We start from the raw sequence: 26,239 nt of genomic DNA on the forward strand, positions 1-26,239 counted from the left end.
CCGGGGAGGACTCTGTGTCCACCCTGTCCCCACGTGCAGCCTGGTCACCGCGGGGCCCATGCTGTGCGCATCTTCTCTGCTCACAGCACAGCCTGGGGTCCACCAGACTTCACTCAGGAAAGGGAAGTGTAGGATGAACTATTCCATAGTTAAGAATTTCAAGGTCGCAACGGCATTGACTAGAGCACGTGGACACAGGTACGAGGCCCGTGCATAGAGAAGCCCCCATGTGGGCTTCGAGGACCTTCTGTGTGGGGGTGGGATGGGGGCTGGACAGGGATTTCCTGCACATGCGGCTCCAGGCTCTGTTCTCGGCAGGGCGGACAACTGTCGGCCCTGCCTGTCTGTGGAGGGGCTCTGGGGCTGCCCAGCTCAGCAGGAACGGCAGTGGTGGGAAGGGAGGTCGCCCTCCCTCAGCACCCCTGACCTCACACCCCCTCATCAGGGCAGCCGAGTGCCTAAACAGCTCCTTCCTTGTCTAGCTCTGAAGACCTGGAAGGTGTGAGGGCTGAAGGACATGCAGAAAACAAAATTCTGTAAAGCAATTATCTTTCAATTAAAAAAATAAGATTAAAGAAAAAAACACAAAGAACAGCAGAGGCGGTGCTTGCATTCTCAGCAGCCTCTGCCAGATTCCACCTGTGCTTATGCATCAGACCAAGATGCTGGTGCTCCCACTCTGTATCACAGATGAGAATAGAGACACAGACAGGCTGGGCATCTTGTCCCAGGTCACACAGCTGCTGAGGGCAAGGCTGAGAACTGGACCCCTGTGGTCGAATCTGGAGTCCAGATGCTGTGATGACCCTGAGGGAGCGGCAAAGACCAGATGGCCCACGCTGAGCCAGGTACACACACGCACACATACTCATGTGCATGAGGCCTTTGCTTTGAGGCTACATAAGTCAGAGGAAGACAGAGGGCAACCAGGAGAGGCCAAAGGAGAGCCAAAGTCTATAAGGCGGAGAGGCCACACTTCCCAGGAGGCTGGGGAATTCTCTTCCCTGGTGAGTCTGTCTTAAACCCTAGATTCCTCTCCCTGGACCCAGGAACTGACTGTCCAGTGACCTAACTGAGTTGGCTCCAGAATTATGCCTTCCCAGGGCTTCAGCTACCACTGGACCCCACAGCTGTCAGTAATAAGGGGGAAATGAGTACATAGTCTGGGCTTCAGATTTGTTTGGAGACAAAATTTATTAGGAGTACAAAAAACCATGAAGGCAGTTGGCGTGAATATCTCCAGAACACTTAAGAAACCCTCTGCTGTTTATCTACCTCCTCTCCTGTCATGAAAGTGGAAGGTCTGTCTAATCAATTAATTCTGTGCTTATCACACTCTGTCTTTAAAATATTTATTTATGTGTTTATTTATCCAGCTGTGATGTGTCTTAGTTGCAGCATGTGGGAGCTAGTTTCCCAATCAGGCATTGAACATGGGTCTCTGCATTGGAGTCTTGGCCACTAGACCACCTGGGGAGTCTCTCCCCATACTCTTGGGGACTGTAACGGGTCACAGACCTCCTCTGAGGCCCCCTTAGAGCTGAAGCATGGGGTGGCTGCAGTAATTCTCCTGTGGCTAAGATGTGGTTTGTTGGTCATGACTCACTCACACTCCCTGCAAACACAGGGCTACTCCCCTGTGTGTGTCCTCTGGTGTCTGTTGAGATGGGACTTCCGACTGAAGCTTTGTGCACACCCCCTGCAAACATAGGGCTTCTCCCCTGTGTGTGTCCTCTGGTGTGTGATGAGACTTGACCTATCCTTGGATCCTTGCCCACACTCTCCGTACTTGACTTTTATAATCCCTGAGACCCCTGCCCCCATGATTAATTTGCCTGTGTCCTCTGGATTCAGTTTCTGGCTTGTGCCGGGCTCCTCTGTGATTCTCTCATGCACCCCAGACCCCCCCACTTGTCCTCTGGGTGAGTAGGAGGAGGCCCTTGAAGTCCTCTTCAGCCTTATGCTTTTCAGCAAAGGTTGGGGCCTGTCCTTGGCCTCGCGACCCTCAGGTTTGTCACGGGCTGTGTGGATCGGAATACTGCTGCTGCTGATTTTGACTGCCTGGGCAGGGGTCCTCTGGTTGGAGGTGGTCTCCTGTAGATGGCCTCAGGAGGGTCTGAGAGGGGTGACTGCGTTGGACATGTTGGCTGAGGAACTTCTGACTGGAGAAGGCCAGAGAGCAGGAGGCACGGGTGGATCTTGGCTTCGGTTCTGCTGAAAGAGGAAGCTTTTGGTCAGGTGGCGGGTTTGCCACGGTAAGGCCACCCCACTGATCATCTAAGTGTTGATGGTGTGCGATTTGTCTCCCATCAAGTGTGTCTTTACAGTCCACTTCTCCATCCATTCTTATTCTCTACATCTACAGAAATCCAGGAAGCTTGTGTCAAGGGCCTTTTCAACATATCACCCAGACTAGGGACCTTCCAGCAGCATCAGAGGCAGAGGTGGATCTGTAGGGACCTTTCCCTGCGTGGAAGTATCTGGAAAGTCATGTCACAGTGGCCATGTGACATCGAGAGATAAGACTTGATGACTTAGGGGGAATCCCCCTGAGCGGCTCCCTGGGAGGGGAAAGGGTCTATTAAGTTAGGGGCACCTGGCCTGGAGCTCTCTGCATGTGGGAGGCAGCACAGGGGGTGGTTAGAGCAGGTGTGAGTAAAGCTGACTTTGTGGCTCCTGGTTCAAAGAGCAGCCTTTGTGTCGATCTCTGTAGGAAGTGAGTTTCAGACTGGGCAAGATTGAGCGGCCTAGGTCCCACTGACTACAGGTCTCTGGCTCCTGCTGCCCCAATTGGTTCACAAATTGCTCCTCTCTCAGTTTTCCATAAATCAGAAAGTAAAAGCACGTCCTTTTTCAAGCCTCACTAGTATTCATACCTCATTTATTTCACTCAGTCTTAGCCCATTTAACATGCACTAGGAAGCCCTGTTTAAAAATACATCTCCAGCCAGACTCCCCACACCCTCACTCCCGAGCATCTTCAGCCAGCCCACTCTCCCCTCATGTCTGGCAATGAGCTGACCTCTGAGGGGACTCCCCGCTGCTGTCTCTTCCCCAAAATGAACCAAAGCATCATCTTAGCACAGAGAACATGCCACTTGCAGCTGAAAGCCTCACGGTTATTCTGTGTCACCCAGGAAGACCCCTGGGGCCTGCACATGGACACGGGCCCTGAGGCTTCCGTGTCCCATCCAGCCTCCTTCCTCTCCCTCTGTGCTTCCTCCTGCGACCACTGGCATGGCCTCTCTTCCCGGCCCTGGGACTGCAGCACTGGCTGCTCCCCTGCCTGGAATCCTTTCCCACAGGTGTTATCTCTGGAGACCCTGCCCCACCATCCTCTGCCACACTGCACCCTCTGCCCACCCTGGTCTGAGGCACTTTTCCTGCACTGTTTTCCTCACAGCACCAGCCCCCGTCTGGTATGAAGCCCATGCTGCCCCACGGCAGTGGTTCTGTCTGTTTCGGTGCGTGGAGCCCTGTCTGGCACAGAGCATGAACTCACATGACAACAAACTGAAACAGTAACTGAATGCAATCGCTGCACATGTGTCGCTTAGAAACGGGAGGAAATGAGGAAGAAACAGGTAAGGGGAGAGAGCTGGTAAGTGCCAGAAAACTTGCTTTTTGCTTCTAAGCCTCTCAGCAGAAGGTGATGTTACATATTTTTTTGCATAAAATATTGAAAATTAGAACTAGCATTTTTTAATATAAAAATGTTTCCTAATAGTCATAGGAAATGAATCATATTCTGAGGCATTTTAATTGCTATTCGACTGACTTTGGACTGGATTGTACTCAGCTTTGCAATCAGACCAGGGAGGCTCCCCAGGATGGGGTGGGGCTCTGGAAGAGGGGTGGTGCTCACCTCTCCCGGCTGCGAGCTCGCTCTTCCGCTGCTGTCCCGCTTGATGCTGAGGTCCTGGCCATACTTGGCCCCGTACCAGACCAGCAGCTCACAACTCGGCCTGACCACCTGGCAGGTTCGGTAGAAGATCTGCCCACAATACTGCAAGGCCACCAGGTTCTGCTCCTCATCGTCCCGGGCGCAGTTCACATGCCTGGGGTCAAGGCCGGGAAAGCTGACCTTTTCCAGTCCTGTGACCACTGCTGAGTTTTCCAAATTACCTGGCATATTGAGTGCAGCACTTTCACAGCATCATCTTCCAGGATTTCAAATAGCTCAGCTGGAATTCCATCACCTTCACTAGCTTTGTTCATAGCGATGCTTCCTAAGGCCCAGTTGACTTCACACTCTAGGATGTCTGCCTCTAGGTGAGTGATCAAATCATCATGGTTATCTGGGTCATTAAGATCTTTTTTGTATAGTTCTGTGTATTCTGCTGCCTCTTAATATCTTCTGCTTCCGTTAGGTCCATACCGTTTCTATCCTTCATTGAGCCCATCTTTGCCTGAAATGTTCCCTTGGCATCTCTAAATTTTTTGCACATATTTGAGTATTTTAACAGGGATGGGTGGAGAATGTTCAGGAGCAGCTAGCCTAGGGATCAGGCAGCATTTACTTCAAGATGCCTCTGTGTGGTCCCCCAGCTTCCCGCTGAGGAGCCTCCTTGTGGGAGTGGTGGGGGGGGGTCAGGAGTGTGGAGGAGGGGTGGGAGAGTGGAAGGGCTGTTGTCTGCATGTAAGTCCCCACCCCCGACCACCTTCAGAATTGCTCATTGGTGTAGCAAGCATCCTAACTGGGTTTTCACCTGTGTAACTGGTGGGTTCTTAATGAGCAATGTGAACAATGATGTTAAATGTCCTCAGTCAGGACTAGACACTTACTACACCACGTGAACAGGTGTAAGAACCTGGGAAGGCGTGTGCAGGCAGTCCCCTAGGAACAGGGTTCAGACTTGATCCCTCAACATTTTGGGGTCCAGCCACTGCTTTAGCATTTCTCAGGGCCCAATGCTGACTCTAAGGGTTCTATAATCCATCCTCCATCTGCCTTTAGTGAGACCCACACTTCTAGGATCCTACAGAGCAGGGCCTGTGTGAGTTCTCTGTGGCTTCTCTAACAGATGACCACATGTTGGGTGATTTAAAGCAACAGGAGTTCATCCTCCCCTTGTCCTGGAGACCAGACACCTGAGATCAAGGTGGTGCAGGGCTGAGGTCCCTCCAGAGGCTCCAGGATAGGGTCCTTCCTGCCTTCTCCAGCTTTGGGGCTCCAGGGGTCCTGGGGCTTGTGGTCCCCTCCCTCCCATCTCTGCCTCCATCTTCACGAGGCTTCTCATCTGTGTCCTCTTTCGTCTCTTATAAGGACTCTGTCAGCTGGATTGAAGGTCACCCTAACCCTAGATGACCTTACCTTGAGATCCTTAACTACATCTACAAAGACCCTTTTCCCAGATATGGCCCTGTTCTCATGTTCTGGGGGGACCCATCTTTTGGGGCCACCATTCACCCCATTATCTGTATATAAAATAATTCTCATTTTAGGAGATCACCACAGGCCTATATAGATGGGCACAGACAGCAGCCACACAGGTGGGATCTGGAAAGAATGAGGATCCTGGAGTCACCTGGAACGGATCAAGGCCTGGCTTCTTCAGGTGAGGGGAATCACAGGGAGGAGCGGGGCATGGTCTTGTTCAGGCTTCAAAAAGACCATGTTGGGTGGGATGTGAGATGCACCGTGAGGGCAGAGAGCTTTGTACGGCCTGATGGAGGGATTAGGCTTGGGTCAAGGCCGAGGGCCAGAGAAGGCAATGGCACCCCACTCCAGTACTCTTGTCTGGAAAATCCCATGGATGGAGGAGCCTGGAAGGCAGCAGTCCATGGGGTCGCTAGGAGTCGGACATGACTGAGCGACTTCACTTTCACTTTTCACTTTCATGCATTGGAGAAGGAAATGGCAGCCCACTCCAGTGTTCTTGCCTGGAGAATCCCTGGGACGGGGGAGCCTGGTGGGCTGCCGTCTACGGGGTCGCACAGAGTCGGACACGACTGACGCAACTTAGGAGCAGCAGCAGCAGCAAGGCTGAGGGTGTAGAGGGGAATTAATGTGGGGGTTGGCCATATGCCCTGGAGAAGGAGCTGACAGTCCCTGGGGCACAAGGAACTGGGAACCTGGGAGGCCTCCGTGTTTCTGAACCAAACTTGAGTCCACACACCTGAGTGCAGTAAAGCCAGTCTCCTGATACCAGGTGCGGTAAAGGAGAGGCAGCATTAACTGTAAAGGCACCAATACGTGGAGACAGGTAACTCGTGCTCTAAACCCTGAAATCCCTGAAGGGCTTCAGGAAAGCAGTTTTACGGGCCATGTGATGGCGGGGCGTGGGGGATCACAGAGTATGTGATTCACTGGTGCACGGTTCTCTGGTTGCTGAGGTAACAGGCGGCTAACCTCACAAATCCTCAGGCACTGGACACTCTGGGGGTGACGTGTTCATGCTCATCAAGTAGTTAACTTCTTCCACTCAGTGGGGCTTTTAGCAGCTGTAAAACAACTCCCTGAGTGTGCCTCAGATACTATTATCTCCATACTTCAGAGAGGAGTTGCAGCAGAGGATATGGGATGGGGTCTGTTCTGGGAAGGCCCCATAGGCTCCTGCTCAGTTACACCAGGTGTCTGGGCTCAGCAGCTGGAGAAGTTGGGGCTGCCTCCTGGGCTTGGGGAGCAGCAGGATCACAGTCCTCGAGGGGCCTGTTAGTCCCCAGGATGAGATGGGGAGGCCGTGGATGGACAGATGCACCTGGCCTGGGAGAGGGGTGCAGGCTGGAAATGTCACTGGAATCACTGCAGGGAGGAAGGGGAAAGGCCAGGAGGGGGCAGGTGGGTTATAGCACCTACGTGCGGGTGATGGTGGTCCTGTTGGACACAACTCAGAGCCACAAGGAGTGGTGGTCAGGGGCTCAGCTTCATCCTCTTATTCTTTGCTTATCTGGAACTTCCCACTCCTGCAGCGAGGAGCCTGGCCCCCACCATTTGCATTTGTCAGCTCTTTCCTCCTCTTCAGGTTATGTGTACAGTGGTCTCAGAATTGCTAGCTACTGCACTCTGGAACGGAGAAGGCAATGGCACCCCATTCCAGTACTCTTGCCTGGAGAGTCCCAGGGACGGCGGAGCTGGGTGGGCTGCAGTCCATGGGGTCGCTAGGAGTCGGACACGACTGAGCGACTTCACTTTCACTTTTTGCTTTCATGCACTGGAGAAGGAAATGGGAACCCACTCCAGTGTTCTTGCCTGGAGAGTCCCAGGGACGGCAGAGCCGGGTGGGCTGCAGTCCATGGGGTCGCACGGAGTTGGACGCGGCTGCAGTGACTTGGCAGCAGCAGCACCTGGAAAGGTCTCTATAAAAGGAAGCCCAGTGTTTACGTGCAGCCCATTTAGCCTTTTGTGTATCGATTTGTTCATTTCCAAAGTCAACACATTTTGCCCATCTCCTACAGTGAGAGATCTTTTCAGTGCATTTCTAATGTGGTTAGGTTTTGTTGCATTGTGTATTCTGTGCTGCGACTCTCCTACACCCTGAATAACTATACTTGAATAGATGGTTTGATCCCTTGGGCTATACAAATTGATGAGTGTAGACAAACACATAGTGACAGGCATCCATCCTAAAGCATCACAGGGAATACTTCAGCCCCCTTCAGCAGATGATCTGCTTATCATCTATGTAACTCTGCTTTTCCTAGAATGTCATAAATGAGGTCATACTCCAGACTGTATTCTTTCACTGAGTGATAGCACATGAGAGTTAACCATGCTTTTCAAGCTTTGGTGGTTCATTCCTTCCTACTGATGAGTAATACTCCATTGCATGTGATTGGGAGGAAAAACAGTTTTCACTCTGCCCTTCCATAATAAGAGACAAATCACCAGGAGGAAAAACAGGAGCATACCTCCCCTATGCTTCCCTGGTGGCTTTGTGGTAAAGAATCTGCCTGTAATACAGGAGACTTGGGTTTGACCCCTGAGTTGGGAAGATCCCCTGGAGAAGGAAATGGCAACCCATTCCAGTATTCTTGCCTGGGGAATCCCATGGACAGAGGAGCCTGGCGGGCTACAGTCCGTGGGGTTGCAGAGAGGCGAACATGACTTAGTGACTAAAACAACAAATAGCTTCTGTATAGAGGGGAGCTACCAAAGAAACAGGAGTCACTCCCTGAAATGTCCAAAGTCATCACTTTAAATGCCATCTTTAGCTAAAAACAAAACCCTGAGGAATGGGAGAAACCCATTATGGAAGGTAATTACACAAAACACAGTAAAGAAGGGTATGATTGTTTATAGATTTAAGTCGGGACCTCTCCATTAATAAGTTATTTGAGTTTTAATTGTCCTTTTATTTCTGGTGCAAACAGGGACAGCCCTTAAATGCAGAGATTTCTCTGCTGTAAATGTCCATCACAAAACGGCAATGCTACTTAGTTTATGAGAGTCCTCTTTTTTTTTTTCTTTCTTTTTTCATGGAAGTGGGCTTAAGCAATCCTCACAGCAGAGAGGCGTATTTTGGGGTGGCATGTTCTACTTGCTTTGACATGGATATACCCCAATTTGATTATGCATTCATCTATTGAAGGATACTATGATTACTTCAAGCTTTTAACTATTATGGATAGTGCTGCTGTGCCTAAGTTCATCTTTGTTTTTGTTTGGGCATGGATCTTTCAAAGCAGTTTCCTAAATACCGGAAGTACGATCGTTGGATCCCAAGGTGAGGTGTGTTTAGCTTTAGAGAAAACTGCCCAACTGTGTTACAAGGTGGCTGTGCATGCATCCCACCAGCAGTGAGGGAGCGTTCCTGCTACTCCTCAGCCTCCAGCAATTGGTATTGTCATATAGTTAGAGTTTAGCAGCCTAATATGTGTAGTGTGATAGCTTGTGACTTTAATTTGTAATTCCCTAATGGCGTATGATGTTGAGCCTGTTTCTGTTTTGTATTATCTGTATAATTTTTTGGCTGGGTGTCTGTTCAGATCTTTACTTATTGTTTATAGGGTTGCTCAAGAGGTCTTTGTCTATTTTGTGTCCAAATCCTGTATCAAATATGAATTTTGCAAATATTTTCTCCCAGTTTGTGGCTTGTATTTTGATTTTCTGAATGAGATCTTTCAGAATAGACATCTTTATTTCTATAAAGTCCACAATATTTTTCTTTTGTGGACTGACAGCTCGTGTGTTAAAACTCAAAGCTCATGATATACAGGCCAAACCCAGGGTCATGTAGATTTTCTGTTTTTGTCCACAATTTTGATAGTTTCAAAATTTAAGTGTCTGTTAATAAACTTGAGTGAATTTGGTGACTATATTTCATTCTATACAGTTTCAAGTTCATTATTCCTTAACTATTTTGGAGAAGTTTTGGATATTGGCAATATTTCAGTTTGAATTTCCATAGTTTAATAGACCTAGCAGAACTGCCGTGAGGGGCGGAGTCTCCACTTAGCTGCGCCTGCGCGAGTGAGGGAGGCTTCAGCTGCAGTTCCCATTGGCTGGCAGGGAGCGGGGAGCCCGCCTCCCTGACCCACCCCACCCCAGGCGGAATTCCCGCTCTGCCTGAGCACCTGTCGGGCTGTGGCTGCTGGAGTCTGGTCTCCTCAGGACCCATTGGGGCTTCAGCTTTGGGACGTTGTGGGGTTCAGTTCAGGAAGACAGGGAGTCTGGTCTCCTCAGGACCTGCTCAGGTTTTGGCCTTGGGAATTGTGGGGTTCACTTCAGGCTAACAAGAGATGGGTCTCCTCAGGACCCATTGGTGTTTCGGCTTTGGGACATTGTGGGGTTAGTTCAGGCAGAATGGGTGTCCTTGTAAAGCACCGGGAATAAACATGATGCCCCAGGAAGCTGTATCACAGACACTCTGTTTTGCGTCCCCCGTGCCTGGAACTGGGGCCGTGCATGCTCCAGTTAGAGACGCATGTAGGCATGTGGTCCTTGGAGTTAATCAGAGCAACTAAACGGAAAAATGAGCCAAGTGACTCCAGACACTGCCAGTGCGGTCGTGAAGGGGAAAGGCTTGAGCCACATTGTAGGACCGGAGTACGGAAAGTGTGTGCTAGCTTCCTGCACTCGCGTTCCAGAACACTTCAGAAGGACCGAGGGGATCTCCGAGGCCCTTACTAGGAGAACAGAGTCCATGAACCATGCGGCCCCGGCAGCGTGGGCAGGCGGAGAAGGCGGCGTGGGCCTGACCGTCCCTGCGCAGCTGTCTCCTGACCGAGGCGCAGGGGGCCTTTCCACGGCGAGTTCCCCTGCTCACAACGGGCGGTGGAGCAGCTGGACCACAGTGGGAGCTGCTGAGTAGCTCAGGTCCTGGGGATGCTCCCGTGAGCCACACGTCTCAGGGGGAGGAGTCAGGAGGAGACACAGCAGCCCAGAAGGGCAAGGGCCAAGGAAAGGGCCTTTAAAAAGCCAAGTTCCAGATTCCCAGGAACCAGGTGTTTCCACTTTAGGTGGTGAGTCTGTGTGTCAGATGTCTGTCCTGGCGCTTGCACATGGGCTCCTGGAAGCCCTGGGCGGCTGCATGTGGCCCAGGGGCCCTGTGTGCCTGGCTGTCACCATGCAGTGACGCTGCCCATGTGTCCACACCCGTCCAGTCGGAGAGGACCCTCCTCCAGGCCCAGAGAGCGGGCTGGGAAGCAGGAGGACTGGAACGGGGTGGAAAGGGCTGTACCCCTTTATCTTCCCAGTTCTGGCTTTCTTTGCGCTAAGATCCTCAGGACCTACTGGTGCTTCAGCTTTCCTCAGCCTATGCCGGCCCTACCACCAACAAAGAATGAGTTTTTTCCATGCATTTCTGAGTCATTTAGACTCTGCTGCATTCTGTGTTCCATTCTGTGACACTCTCATATCCTAAATTTGAATAGATTATGATTTACCAATTGAGGTCTAAAGATCTATGGGTTTACACAAATGCACAGTGGTAGATATTCATTTGTAATGTCAGTTCAGTCGCTCAGTCGTGTCTGACTCTTTGCGACCCCATGGACTGCAGCCTGCCAAGCTTCCCTGTCCATCACCAACTCCCGGAGCTTACTCAAACTCACGTCCATGGAGTCAGTGATGCCATCCAACCATCTTATCTGTAATGTATTAGATGGAATATTGAACCTCCTACCTCATAATCTTTTTCTAAGTCTGTTTTGCCTTTTTCAGAATGTCATATAAATGGGGTCATTAGTGTGTAGACTGGATTCTTCCACTTAGCAATATACATGTAAGATTCATCCATGGTTTTTGCTTGGTTTGACGGTTCATTCCGTTATATTTCTGAATACTATTCATGTGTATTGGAGGAAAAATAATGTTCCCTTTATATTTCTCTTTTCCTCATTGAGACCTTCCCCCACAATGAAAGGCAGATGAACTGGAGGAAAACAGAAGCTTATTACCATGCATACCCCCTATATGCTTGTAAGGTACCTAGGAAAACCTGAAATGGCCCAAGCCTGTAACTTATGTGCTATCTTTAGCTAAGAACAAAAGAAAGATATTGGGTGGGGGGTGGGGGACGGAACGATTTGGGAGGTTTGGAGGCAAAACACAGTAAACAAGGGTCTGGATATTATGCAGATTTACATCCAGGCCATCTCCATGGACTACCTTCTCTCAAGACTTAGTTATCCTTCCATTTCTGGTACACAGGTGGAGACAGCCTTACAAGTGGAGATTTCCCTAATAAACATAAATTTAATTCCTAAAAGGGCATTTTCAAACATTCTCCTGGATCTGCTGTTTTTTAAATGTCAGTCCAGAATTATCCTGATGTCCAAAAGACACAACTTGGGGTGGCATATTCTGCTCCCCTTGATGTACATGTGCCCTAATTTGCTTATTAATTCATTTACAGAGGAACATTCTGATGTCTTTCAGTTTTTAACCAATTTTTAACCCAGAATAGAGCTACTGTGCATTATTTTATGCTAGTTTTTGTTTGAACAGTTTTTCAAAGCTGTTTTCTAAATACAAGAGGTGTAGTGTTGCATCCTAAGATGAGTCTGTTTAACTTTGGAAAAAACTGTCAGACTGTCTTCCAAAGATGGCTGTGCACGCATCCCGCCAAGATCTTGAGTAGGTTTTTTATGGTTGTTTACTATCAGAGTACCCTCTGTGGCCCCGTGTTTTTTATGGTTGTTTACTATCAGAGTACCCTCTGTGTCCAGGTGTTTCTTATGGTTGTTTACTATCAGAGTACCCTCTGTGGCCGGGTGTTTTTTATGGTTGTTTACTGTCAGTGTACCCTCTGTGGTCAGGTGTCTGTTTCAGTCTTTACCAATTATTTATGGGTTTGTTTGCTCTAGATTTCTTGGTATAACTTGAGTACAAATTCTTTATCAGATATGCATTTTAAAAAAATTTTAATTATTAATATTTGGCTGTGGTGGGACTTCATTGTGTGGGCTTCTGTCTAGTTATGGCGAGCAGGGGCTATGCTGGTAGTGGTGTGTGGTCTTCTCACTGGTGGCTCCTGTTGTTGTGGGACACAGGCTCTGGGGCTCATGGGCTCAGTAGCTGCAGCTTCCAGGATCTAGAACACAGGCTCAGTGGTTGCGGTGCGTGGGCTTAGCTGCTCCACGACATGGACAGGGATCCAACCTGCGTCTTCTGCATTGGCATGAAGATTCTTGAATACTCAGCCACCAGGGAAGCCCTCAGCCATGTTTTAGATTCTAGTTTGCCACACCTGTATCTGGTGAGAGAGGCCAGTATCAAGAGGCCTGGGAGCTGGGGGTGCTCAGCCACAGTTCTGGCTGTGCCATCAAAAGCTTTGGGGCTTTTGGTGAGTGCCTCAAGTTTCCTGGGACTGTTTCCTCTCTTCAGAAATGCCCTGCTGTTGGACTGCAGCCCGTCAGGCTCCTCTGTCCATGGGATTGCCCAGACAAGAATATGGAGTGGGTGCCATTTCCCTCTGCACAGATACACATTTGGAAGATATTTTCTCCTGGTTTATAGTTTTGATGCAGGAAGGGGGGACCCCTTCCACGGCCTGAGAGCAGGCTCTTGTCTGACACTTGGAAATGAATTGTCTGAGGAGATGTGTACTATCAAAGCTAGAGGTTTTATTGGGAAGGGCTGCCTGGGTGGAGGGCAGGAGGGTGAGGGAAGCTGAGAGAACTGCTCTGCCACGTGGCTCACAGTCTCAGGTTTTATGGGCACTGGGTTAGTTTCTGGTTTGTCTCTGGCCAGTCATTCTGAATTGGGGTCCTTCCCGGTGGCAGATGCATCACTCATCCAAGGTGGATTCTGCAAGGAGGACCCTAGGAGGTTGGTAAGACCTGCGGATTGGAGTCTCCTATCTCCTCTGACCTTTCCTGAATTCTGGTTGGTGGTAGCTTGTTAGTTCCTTGTTCTTACCCAGGACCTCCTGTTGTAAGACGACTCCTGCAGGTGGTTTCTCTGGTGCCCGGCAAGGACGGGCGGGTGGTTTTGGTTAGTGGTTCCCCTAACGCTTTGTCCTGTGGTTTTCTTGAGTAAGGGAGTGAATGTATACATTTTTAAAAGTCAGTGTTTTAATTAATTTATTTAAAACATTTTGTATATTGGCTTTTTTGTTGTGTTTTAGAACTCATCACCAGACTCAGGTCATGTAGATCTTTTGTTGTTTTCTAAAATGTTTATAGTTTTTAATTGAAATGTGTCAGTTGCAAAGTTTGTGTTTATGTCCTTTCATTCCATATGGTTTTTAATCAATTTTGATCAATTGTTCCCTGGCCATGTGTTGAGCAGGGTCATGGAGATTTTTGGCTCCATTTCAGTTTGGGTTTCCAGTCTGAGTGCTCACAGCAAAGCTGGTTCTCGGTGAGCCCTCTGGGGTCTGTGAACGCAGGGCTGTCTGCTCTTCTCTGGTGGCCTGCTTGGGGCGCCAACCCCCTCTCTGACGTGTGGGGACAGGATGTTTGCCTTCAGACTCAGCTCGGTGACCAGCTGGTGGGAGCTTTGTCTCCTCAGCACCATCAGGGCTTGTGCTCCTGGATAATGGGGCTGCGTCCAGGCACTGCCTCAGTGCCCACCAGCAAGGAGGCGCTGCAAGAGGGAAAAATGAGGATGAAGTAAACGTTTCCTGTGTCCAGCTGAGCGCTGACCGGAGGTCCATCTCAGAGAACTCGGGGGGCTGGAGGGGGGAAGAGCTCCATGTGCAAATAGCGAGTGTTTAGTTAGATTTCTGTTAGATGATCTAGAGGATGCCCAGTGATGCTCTCTGGTGTAGGTGGCCAGTTTTCCTGTCACTGTTTCTTGAAAGGACTGTCCTTTCCTCTTTGCACGTTCCTGGCTTGATTTTCATGAACTGTCCACATACATGTGGCTTTATTCCTGGGCTCTCTATTCTTTCCTCGAGTCCCTGTGCCTGTGTTTGTGCCAGTTCCTCACTGTTGTGGTTACTACAGCTCCGTGATGTGGTTTGAAGTCAGAGAGGAAGATGCCTCCAGGTTCATTCTTCTTTCTCAGAGTCCTTTGTTCAGGGTCCTTAGTTGTTGCAGAATATTATTAGGAATATTTCTATTTCTATGAAAAATGCCATTGGATATTATATTTTGAGTGCAGTGCATTTGCTGATGGCTTTGGTTGGAATGGACAGTTTAATAACTCATTTTTCCAGTACATGAGCATGGAATATTTTTCTGTTTATTTGTGTTTTCTTTGGTTTCTTTATCAGTGCTTTCTAGTTTTCTAACTACTGGTCTTTTATGTCCTTGGTTAAGTTTTTTCTTAATTTTTGTTTCTGATTGTTATTAGTGTATAGAAACACAAGTGATTTTCATATATTGACTCAGATTGTAAATTGTAGTATTTTATATGATTGTAAGTTGATCCCAAATTATTCAACTTTACTGAATGTATTCTAACAACTTTTTGTGAAGTTATGTGGGAAATTTTATTTGCAAATTCCACGTGGACTCCTTCAAGGGCAATGAGCATCACAACTTCCCTTGAACTTCGTCTGGGTAAGTCTTGGCCTCTATAAAAAAGTTTCAAGCCTGTCTGATCTGATTTTCTTTTGTGGTGTTGACATGGTTGTTTTGAAAAATAATTTACTTTTCAGTAACTTAAAATGTGCAGGAAACCCTTAATAATGGTAAAAAAATTCTCACATTTGCCACATCATCTAAAATACTCCATGCATTTTATCCAAAATGGGCGCATTCTCCTGTAGAACCAGCATATAATCTCCAAAATCAGGAAATCATATAGTTTCTACATTATAATGTAATCCACAGCCCCACTTCCACTTTCAGCAATTGTCCAATTGTATGAAAATGCCTTTTTTCCCATCCTCATCCAATATTTTTTTAGACTGTTACTGAGATTTTCAGACATTTGGACAAACTTGGTGGATGTAAAGCAGACATGGTGAATATGGGATCTGGGTGGCCTTTTCTATGTGGATTTTTTAACTAAAGATGTTTTTAATGTTTATTCATTTTGTAACATGTACCAATACTACATTCTTTCCCCCCATAGTAATTAAACATAAATAACATGCCATTTACCATTTACATATTTGTAAGCATACAGTGTTGTAGTATGAACTACCTTTCCTTGTTTTGCAAACCAGTTTAATAATGTGCACCTTGTACATGCTTTGGAGAAACTCAGGAAACTGAGTCAGTGACTGAAATGGCCCAAGATATCACCTTAGATACCGTCTTCATCTAAAAACCACACAGGGGCTTCCTGGTGGTCCAGTGGCTAACACTGGACACTCCTTAAGAAGGAGGCCCAGGTTCCATCCCTGATCCGAGAGCTAGATCTCCCATGTCTCAATGAAGAGTTTGCATGCTGTAGCTAAATATCTGGCTTGCCTCAATGAAGGTCAACCTGGCTCAGCCAAAAAAAAAACAAAAACAAAAACAAATAAATATTAAAAAATAAAACCAAAGGAAAGGAAGGGTATGGTTGTTGTACAGATTTACATCTTAGCTTTCCCTATTGATAAAAAAAGAGTTTCACAAGACTGTTATCCTTCTATCTGATATATACAGAGAATTCCTTTGAAATGAAATTTCTCTTGTAAATGTGACTCAGAAGAGCCGTCTTGAACTTGGGTTTCAGAGATGATAATGTGTCCTCTTAAAAAAAAAGTTAATTCCAACTAATTCTCATGCTGAAGGGGTATATTTTGGGGTAGCATTTGCTCCCCTTCACTTCGGATGTATCCCAATTTGTTTACACGGTCATCTACCGAAGGCATCCTGATATTTGAAAGTTTTTAGCTATTAGAAGTAGAGCTCCTGTGTATAATTGTGTGATAATTTTTGTCTGGATACTTTTTCAAAGCTCTTTACTAAGTACTAGACATGTAGTGTTAGGGTCACAGGTGAGCCTTGTTTAGCTGAGGAAAAATCCAGCTAAGTTTCTCTGTGGCATGTGGGATCTTCCTGGGTAAGGGATCGAACTTGATTGTCTTGCATTGTCAGGCATATTCTTCACCACTGAGCCACCAGAGAAGCCCCGCCCTGCTTTTTTTGAGTTTACTGATCTAATAGGTGTGCAGTGCTGCTTCACAGTTGTTTTAGTTTGTAATTTCCTTATGATATATGATTTTGAGTATTTTTGATATGCTGATTTACTATCTGTATATTTTCTTTGGCCAGGTGTTCAGATTTATACATTTTAAATGAGGTTGTTTGTTCCAGATTTTTTGGTATAGTTGGAGTACAATCCAGAAGCAGATGTTTTTTTGGAACACCTTTGCTTTTTCCATGATTCAATGAATGTTGTCAACTTGATCTCTACACTTACAGTAATAAAAGAACCATTGCTATTTAGAATGCAGGGGCTTTAGGGAAGTCATTAGGTCATGAAGGCTTGGCTTTGCCCTCATGAACTGAATTAGTTCCTGCTCATGCTTAGTCATGTCCGACTCTGTGACCCCATGGACTGTAACCCACCAGGCTCCTCTGTCCATGTGGTTCTCCAGGCAAGAATACTGGAGTGGGTTGCCATTTCCTGACCCAGGGAACATTCCCTACACAAGGATCAAACTCAGGACTCCTGCATTGCAGGAATATTCTTTACTTTCTGAGCTACTAGGGAAGGCCATGAACTGGATTAGTGCCCTCATAAAAGAGCCCAGGGCACTCCCTTGCCCCATGTGATGTGTGGGCACAGCAAAAAGACAGCCATCTACAAACCAGGAAGAATGCTTTCATCATAACCTACCGGGGACCAGCCCTGGTAGGATCCAGGGATACCCTCAGGAGGAATGGTGTCAGCGAAAGAGGAAAGGTATAAAGGGGAGAAAAAGAGGCTTGATCTTCCTTGGTTTACACAGAAAGCCAATAAAGTCCATGACACAGGACTTGCTCTGTTCATGGAGGCCACAGGCGCCCTCTTGGTGGGGTGAAGACTCAGGGCGTCCCCTCCCCTGAAGATGCTAGGCACCTTCCCGATTAAGTCTTAGAAGCCCGCACAGATAAGTGAACTCAGAGAGCCTCTGTGCTCCAAGGAGTCATCCTGAAAAAAGAAGAAAGAGAGAACGAAAAAGAAAAAAAGAAAGAATGAATGACACGGGGAGACCAAGCTTCGGTGAGCAAGGCCCATAACTTTATTTTTAAAAGGAGCTTTTATACCCTCAGTTGTACATAGAGAATAATGGAAGATACAGAGTCATGCAGGGTCAGCAGTCCTTGACCCTTATCGAGACCAGGCTTTCTTTCTGCAAACTTATCGTATACAAAGGCTTTAGGTGATTTACATCATCTTCTGGCCAGGAGACCTGTTAACATTTTTCTTCTAATAAAGGTTAATCAACCAGAAAACTTATTTTCTCTAAAGGTGATTTTTCTAAAGTTTGGCTCCACTCCCCGAAAGCACTAGATAAAGTTGCATTCCTATAGGGCAAATGTGCAGTGGGGGATAACAAGGAAAGAATTGATTAACTCAAGGATCTAAGGTTGCTAACATCAAGACTACTACTTATTTTCTCTATATACTGACTATATCAATTAATATACTCCCAGGGACACAGTGGGTAAGGGATATGGAAACTTGGCAGCAAGCATTGGCTCAACAATTAAATCCTTCACCAGTTCTATTCTAATAATTTTAACTCCCTGAAAGGCTCTATATTGTTGGAATGTCTTAAGCTTTCCGTGCTTCTCGTGGTTGGGAGGCTGTAAACAATCACATGCGTAGTTGTAAGAGTCCAGATAAACCTGTCAGGCAAGTTAGAAAGCCATCTGAGGGGTTTGAATTGAAACACTCTTATTATGTCCAGGAGACTTATTAACTAGAGCTCTAAGTTGATTTCCTTCAAAGAAAGATAGTTGGGGATAGCCCCCTGTTAATGTCAGAAGAGTTGGTAAAAGGCATGATGTAATAAACAGTAGACAGACAGATTTTGGTATCAGGGTAGATGCTCGAGCAGATCCAGGAAATCCCTCAAGTCCTGATCCGCCTTTGCTTGTCAGGTCTTCTCCGCATGACCTTTGTCATGGGTGAGATCTCCCGTGGTGGCTCCCGGCATCGAACCCAATCCAGTCTTAGACTTCCAGCTTTCAGAACAGTGATAAATAAATGCCTATGTTATGATTACTATAGCAGTCCAAACAAGCTAAAACAATCATCAACATAATGTTCAGATATCAACAGAGTTTTCACCAGAAGACTCTGCATTAAAGAATGTGTTCTGTTTGATTCCACTTGTATAAAATTCAGAAAAAGACACAAACTGTGTAGAGTGCTAAAAATAAAGATTCATCTAACTTGAGGAATACTGACTCAGAAAGAAGATGAGAAGTTTGTCTGATGTAGTGTTGGTCTTCTACTTGGTTTAGAAGTTTGGTCATAAAGGCATTTTTACTTTGAAAAAATTCAATAAATTGTAAACTTATGTTTTGTGCACATTTTGAACATACTATAAGTGTTTGAAATATATTAAAAATGATACTACTCTTCAAAGAAGCAAAACTTCCTTTGAATATGAAAGCAGTCTTTTTGTCTACTGAAGGCAGAACATATTAGTTTGTGAGGGCTGCTGTAACTAACGGAGAAGACAATGGCATCCCACTCCAGTACTTTTGCTTGGAAAATCCCATGGACGTAGGAGCCTGGTAGGCTGTAGTCCATGAGGTCGCTAGAGTCGGACATGACTGAGTGACTTCACTTTCACTTTTCACTTTCATACACTGGAGAAGGAAATGGCAACCCACTCCAGTGTTCTTGCCTGGAGAATCCCAGGGACGGGGGAGCCTGATGGGCTGCCGTCTCTGTAGTCACACAGAGTCAGACACGACTGAAGTGACTTAACAGCAGCAGCTATAACTAAGTACCACAGACTGGGGTGGCTTAAACAAAAGAGACTGATTTCCTTCCAGCTTGGAGGATAGTAAGTAATTCAAGATCAAAATGTTAGTAGGGTTGGTTTCATTCTGAAGCTTCTGTCTGGCTTATAGATAGCCATCACCTCCTGTGTCTCTCACAGTCTTGCCTGTGTGTATATTTCCTGTGTGTATGTTCTAATCTCCTTTCTTAAAAAAGATACCAGTCATCTTGCGTTGCTACTGCTGCTGCTAAGTCGCTTCAGTTGTGTCCAACTCTGTGCAACCCCATAGACTGCAGCTCACTAGGCTCCCCTATCCCTGGGATTCTCCAGGCAAGAACACTGGAGTGGGTTGCCAGTTCCTTCTCCAATGCACGAAAGTGAAAACATAAAGTGAAGTCACTCAGTCGTGTCCGACTCCTAGTGACCCCATGGACTGCAGCCTACCAGGCTCCCCCATCCATGGGATTTTCCAGGCAAGAGTACTGGAGTGGGTTGCCATTGCCTTCTCCACATCTTGCATTAGGATGCACTATTTGAACCAATTACAATTTAATTTCCTCTTTAAAAACAATATCTACAAATTCAGTCATATTCAGAAGTACTGGGAGTCAAGATTTTGATATACGGATATTTAAACTTTTCAACCCATAACCCAAAGTGAGATGGTAATAGGCTGTGGCACAAAGTTATGATAATTGTGTGGAAGAAATTGTGTTAAATTGGATTAAATATTGCGGGTAACAGACTATGGCACGTGTATCGATGGCAGACATCAGTATTATGATGTAGACTTCCCAATGTATGAAGGAAAATATGGACACGGAATCTAAAAAAGAAAAGCACTAGAAACCAGTTGTGCCCCATGGCAAGTCTGCATTGTACCCAATTGTTATTTCTCCAGAGAACTCATTTAGTGCAAAATACTGTCTAACAAAGCAATTACTTAGTACTCACCTATATGTATAATCTCTTAAGGAAATGGCATCAGTCTACAAATAATATAAATCCTGCCTGCATTATTCAGCAGAAGAGCCATGACATTGACGCTCTTTCTAAAATGGCTCTTCCTTCAAAGGTATGTAGACTTCTGTATTATACATTTATTTATAACCATCAAAACTCTGCTTTCTTATTTGGGCCATCATGTGCCAAAACTAGCCATGATTCATAAATGACAAGAAAGAAAAAGGAAATACCAATGACCAGAAAAGTGTGGATATTTACTATTTTAGGTACTATTACTTTTATAATTCATTGAGTCATTTAGGTGGATGATAAGGAATATATTCGGAGAAGGCAATGGCACCCCACTCTAGTACTCTTACCTGGAAAATCCCATGGATGGAGGAGCCTGGTAGGCTGCAGTCCATGGGGTCGCTAGGAGTCGGGCACAACAGAGCGACTTCACTTTCACTTTTCACTTTCATGCATTGGAGAAGGCAATGGCACCCCACTCCAGTGCTCTCGCCTGGAGAATCCCATGGATGGAAGAGCCTAGTGGGCTGCAGTCCATGGGGTCGCTAAGAGTCGGACACAACTGAATGACTTCACTTTCACTTTTCACTTTCATGCCCTGGAGAAGGAAATGGCAACCCACTCCAGTACTCTTGCCTGGAAAATCCCAGGGATGGGGGAGTCTGGTGGGCTGCCATCCATGGGGTCGCACAGAGTCAGACACGACTGAAGTGACTTAACAGCAGCATCTCTAGTATAAAATGTATTTAACCTTGACTCTCTTCCTTGCTCTCTCCCTCTTTAACACGCACACACACACACACACACACACACACACACACACACACTCACACACACAATGCTTTCTTGTTTTAAATTCCATTTTTGATGGAGTGCAAGCTATAATAATCTGGTGCCAATGAGTTTGCCTTATGTAGCTTCTCCATAAAAGGTGAGAAGGAACTAAGGAAGAGTCTGGGATCCTTGGGCACTGAAGAGGAAAACTTTGCCTGAGTATTATTCTGCCCATGATTTTCCAGCAAAATTGAGGGTAGTACAAATGGGAGTTTATGAACAATCTTTGTTTCCATTCAGATTCTTTAATCTGCTAGCTATCTTTAATGTCTGAGCCACCAGAGAAGCACCAAGAATACTGGAGTGGATAGCCATCCTTTTTCCAGAGGATCTTTAGGACTCAGGGATCAAACCTGGGTCTCCTGCATTACAGGCAGACTCTTTTCAGTCTGAGCCACCAGGGAAGCCCCTACTATCCATATTTTGTGGAGAAACTGAACCTCAGAATTATTTTACACAGTTTTGTTTTTTTTTTTAACATTTTACCCTTCAACACAGAGATAATACTGATCACAATCACAAATAGGAGGAGAGATCTTGTGAACTGTTAATAGGTGAAAATTCACAGCTCATCTCAATTTTTTGACTGCTTCATCAGAGACAGGCATTGTGCTAAGAATTTCCCAATGTTGTCTGCGATCCGCATACCTCACTGTGAGACAGCACTTTCCTTTTTCTACAGATGAACTTTGAAACTGAGAATCCTTACTTTTCCAAAGACAGGCAGTTAATTATGGTGCAGAGTGAAGATTTTATTTCCGATCTAACTGACATTGAAGTTGATGCTCTACTGACTCCAAAAAGAGCCCAAGTTCACTGATAAATTGTTCTACTACAATCAACTTCTGCACTAATGACCTCTACTTGTACTCATTCTCCCTAGATGTTTCCATGTGATCTGTACTTTGGAGGCACCTGGGATCTCTTCAACAGCCATGAGATGCACAGGGGGTGTATTGCTGTGTTTGGCCTGAAAGATGATGCTTATTAGAACTAAAGCACAGTAGAAAAGAAGGTGACTGAGCAACATTGTATAATGCAAACCAAGAATGCTTTCCTGAGGTACAAGGTGCTTTCCTGAGGCAGATATTATACCATGTGAAGATGGGAGAGGTTATACCCATGACATTAAGGATACTGGTCATGTAAAGTTATCAGAAAACATTCTTCTGATTAACCCTCCTTAACTTCCCTTACTCCTGAGATGTTTCTATAATTTTAATTATAATGTGTTTCATCATTATCTGGATAGTTCCTTGGGGAGATGCTCTCAGTGTGTGCAGTGTTCAAGATTCTATTATAAATAGTGAGGAATTATCATCATTTTCTTGTTGCTGCTGAAGGCAGGTCTGCAAATTTTATAATCTTTGCAATAGAGATTAATTCAGTCACATCTTTAATTTTTAGCCCTTTTTTGAAGAAGAGACTAAGACCTTACTTGTGGACCTATTTGTTATCAGTGTTTTATTGTCTGGAATTATATACTTGGGAAATATTAGTATTTATATTAATAGTTGATATAAAAATTTATAAGAATATCTTGCTACCATAGGGACTTACAAGAACTTTTGCTCTTTAGGTTTTGCCTTTTATGTCTTCCCTACAAACCCAGTGATTTTCACGTTGTGTTTTAAAATGTATCTGAATGGAATTGAAAGTATGGTGGCAGTGGGAATGACTGTTATTCCCAGTGCAGTCACTAAGTTGTGTCCTACTCTTTGCCATCCCATGGACTGTAGCATGCCATGCTTGCCTGTCTTTCACTATATTGAAGAAATAATTATACCTTTGCTGTATCATGTGTGTGTGTGTGTGTGTGTAAAATTCCTGAAAAGTTAATGAAAGTGATATTTTAAATTTCTAAATTATACATTCTATATGCTTAATTGCTTTAAAAGATGATGCACAGTTATGTAATAAAGTGGCTCTCTATAAGAAGTTACTTCATTCATCTGGCCCTAGGACTATGGGATCACCTAACCTTGAGAGGCATAGATAGTCATGGCCCAAGAACTCTGTTTTTCAGGCTCTATAGCCATGTCAAGCTCTTCTTGTTCATCAAGCACTGAATTATCAAAAGGATAACTTTCCCCCTTTTTTGGATGATCATCAAACTGCATTTTAAATGTAGAGAAAGAGAATATTTGAAAAAGTTATCAAAGAGGCAGTAGTGATATACAGTTATTGAGTGTACCCCTAGAGTTCAGTTAATTGGCTTGCATTTCCATCTGGCCAGTTTGCAGATGTCTGATCCAAGGAGAGCCTCTTAGTCTGTCAGTACTTCAGTTTTCTCATTTTTCAGATCAGATCAGATCAGTCGCTCAGCCGTGTCCGACTCTTTGCGACCCCATGAATCGCCTCACTCCAGGCCTCCCTGTCCATCACCAACTCCCGGAGTTCACTAAGACTCACGTCCATCGAGTCATTGATGCCATCCAGCCATCTCATCCTCTGTCGTCCCCTTCTCCTCCTGCCCTCAATCCCTCCCAGCATCAGAGTCTTTTCCAATGAGTCAACTCTTCGCATGAGGTGGCCAAATGCTAATTAGAACCTCTCTCCTGGGACCTGTATAAAAGATCGTGTAAGGGGTCAGCAAAAGGTAGCTGTTATCTCACCTTAAAACTGAGACTGCTGCCACTAGAACAGTTTTTAAATAGAGATTTGATTAGTTATGGACACAGTAATGCATTCTATGAAGCTGATCTGGAGATCAGGATGCTTAAAAATCACGTGTGAATATCCCTGAATGTCTACAATACATAACTAATGTAGTCAGTTTGAAGTGTTCTAAAATGAATGAGACAAACTCTACTATCACAGAGCTAATGATTATGAAAAGTGGAAGAAAACCCACATATCACACCGGAAGGGAAATTGGAGAAGTAGTATTACTTTATGCTTCTTAGGTGCCTTGATGATTTTTTATATATATTTAGTTGCTGTTGTTGTTCAGTCACTAAGTCCTATTTGGCTATTTGAGACTCCATGGACTACAGCATGCCAGGCTCCTCTGTCCTTCACTATCTCCTAGAGTTTGCTCAGACTCATGTCTGAGTTGGTGATGCTATCTAACGATCTCATCCTCTTATAATTAGTTGTACCAATAATCCAAATCAAACTGTTAATTAGGTAATTATGGGTTCACCAAGCAGAGGTAAGAGTTTTTATGTATGAAAATTCTTGGTCTTAGCTCTATCTCCCAGTCAAAATCAGTAACTCTCATCTGGCTTAGTTTATCCACACTTAGAAGCCAGAAGATCTATGATCATGAAAATATAGGGTACAGGTGAACCCAGACCAGAACTGAAATATCAGTGACTATGTTATGTGCCCAAATCATTTTCTCTGTGGTGTATTTAATTCCCATATGAATACTTTCAGGGGTAGGAAAACTGTTTACAGAGATTAATCAACTTTCAAATTGTGAGTTGCTACTAGTTGGAGGGAGCCATGATACAATCATAGAGTTTATACACTTTTAAAAATAGTTCCTCTTCTAACTTGTTGTATTTTCATTTTCCTCAGTATTTTTACATAACTGGCTACTTGCCTGTAACTGAAAAGTCACATCCTCAGAGAGATCTTTGACCATTCTGTGTGCAGCCTGCCTCTTCTTATTTCTGTGTTTATCAGCATGCTCCGTTTTCATCTCACAGTAGTTCCATTCCCTAAATTGTCTCATTTCTGTATTTTTCATTCACTCCTTTTCAAAAAGAATCAATTATGATGCAAACCAAACTCTTGTGTAGCTTGTTCAATTTCATATTGCAAAACTTAGACTACTTCTAGATATAATGTAATAAAAAATATAATATAGCAAATATATTTGACATAACATTGGTTTTGATGTTTGTAAATGAATTATTATAAGCAATTATAACTACAGACCATTTTATGTCATAATATTCCCTTCAAGCAATGTTATTATGGGGATCTTAAATTCCTGAGATGATGTTAATTCTACAGATGCATCCCTAAGTACTCAGAGCAGTTTATTTCTCAGAAGACTTATCTGGGGAAGTGTATTGAACAGAGGAAATATTCCTTGTGGACATTTTAATTGTAATGACATTGAATTTGAAAATAAATAATTAGACATATAATGGATTGTTGCTGAGAAGCAGTAGAATCTGAAATAAGACAATAATTTTAAGAGCATGGCACCTGAACTTTATTTTATATGTATATATAATTTATTGATATAATTTTGATATGGTGATTGAACCACTTGCGGTTTACTTTTCTGAGATAACTGTTAAACTGATACAGTCTGTGTTGTTAAATACTGCTTACCTCATCCTGAAAGCAGCAGTAATCAAGCAAGTGAAATATATAGCTAAATAAAATAAAACATGACTAGGATTTTCATAAGTTGAAAGCTTTTTACATCATATGCTGGCATAGTGTATAAAAGTATGTCAATGACGAGTTTGTAAGACCAAGGTTTAAGACAATCATCCCATAAAATTGTGAGGATAAGAAGATATCTTCTGGACTCGTGGCTCAGTGGATAAGAATATGCCTACCAATGTAGGGGACATACGTTTGATCCCTGGTTGGAGGAAGATTCCACGTGCCATGGAGCAACTAAGCCTGAGAGCCACGACTACTGAGCCTGCACTCTAGAACCTGTGAGCCACAGCTATTGAAGCCAGCTCACCTAGAGTCAGTGCTCCAGAACAGGAGAAGCCACTGCAGTGAGAAGCCCACACACGCCAACCAAGAGGAGCCCAAGCACAGCCAAAAATAAACAAACAAATACATTTTTAAGAAAGGATATCTTCCAAGTCATAGGGAAATGAGTAGGTTAATATTACATGTGCATTTGTATTAATATAGACAATGAGAGGCAACCATCATACACAAAAATAGTATTCAATGGTGTTTCAATGATTCACTCTTATTACTTCCCTGTTCAGCACAAAGTGGCTGTCTAACCTTATTGAATATTTACATTTATGAGTCTCAAGTCATTTCCTATAAGAGAATATGTTGAAATGGATTTGGTCATTCTCTGATGACTCTCAGTCTAGCTTTACTTCTGTTAGCACTCTATGATGTTAGCATCATTGAAATAATTTAGCAAAAATAAGTGTCTAATACTAGTAGTATGTGAATGTAATTGTCTGTTTTAGAGTTAAGAAATGAATAAATATTGTAATAATTACCTATAAGGCCTATTAAAGGAAATAAATGTGATTATATACTCTTATATT

General features: G+C 44.8%; 1 long non-coding RNA gene across 3 annotated transcripts; it reads left to right on the top strand.

Moving 5' to 3' along the window:
- The first annotated feature begins 647 nt into the window (after positions 1 to 647).
- LOC139178674 (uncharacterized) lies at positions 648 to 26,239 on the top strand. Of its 3 annotated transcripts, none has more exons than XR_011563113.1 (4): positions 648 to 3,584; positions 5,446 to 5,558; positions 20,190 to 20,289; positions 21,907 to 26,239. It is a non-coding gene; the product is annotated as an uncharacterized lncRNA (long non-coding RNA). The 3 variants fall into 3 exon arrangements; XR_011563112.1 differs by lacking the exon at positions 648 to 3,584 and adding an exon at positions 3,598 to 4,272; XR_011563111.1 differs by lacking the exon at positions 648 to 3,584 and having other exon boundaries at positions 4,631 to 5,558.

The sequence above is a fragment of the Bos indicus genome, chromosome 22 (genome assembly GCF_029378745.1).
Source record: "Bos indicus isolate NIAB-ARS_2022 breed Sahiwal x Tharparkar chromosome 22, NIAB-ARS_B.indTharparkar_mat_pri_1.0, whole genome shotgun sequence".
NCBI classification, from domain to species: Eukaryota; Metazoa; Chordata; class Mammalia; order Artiodactyla; family Bovidae; genus Bos; species Bos indicus.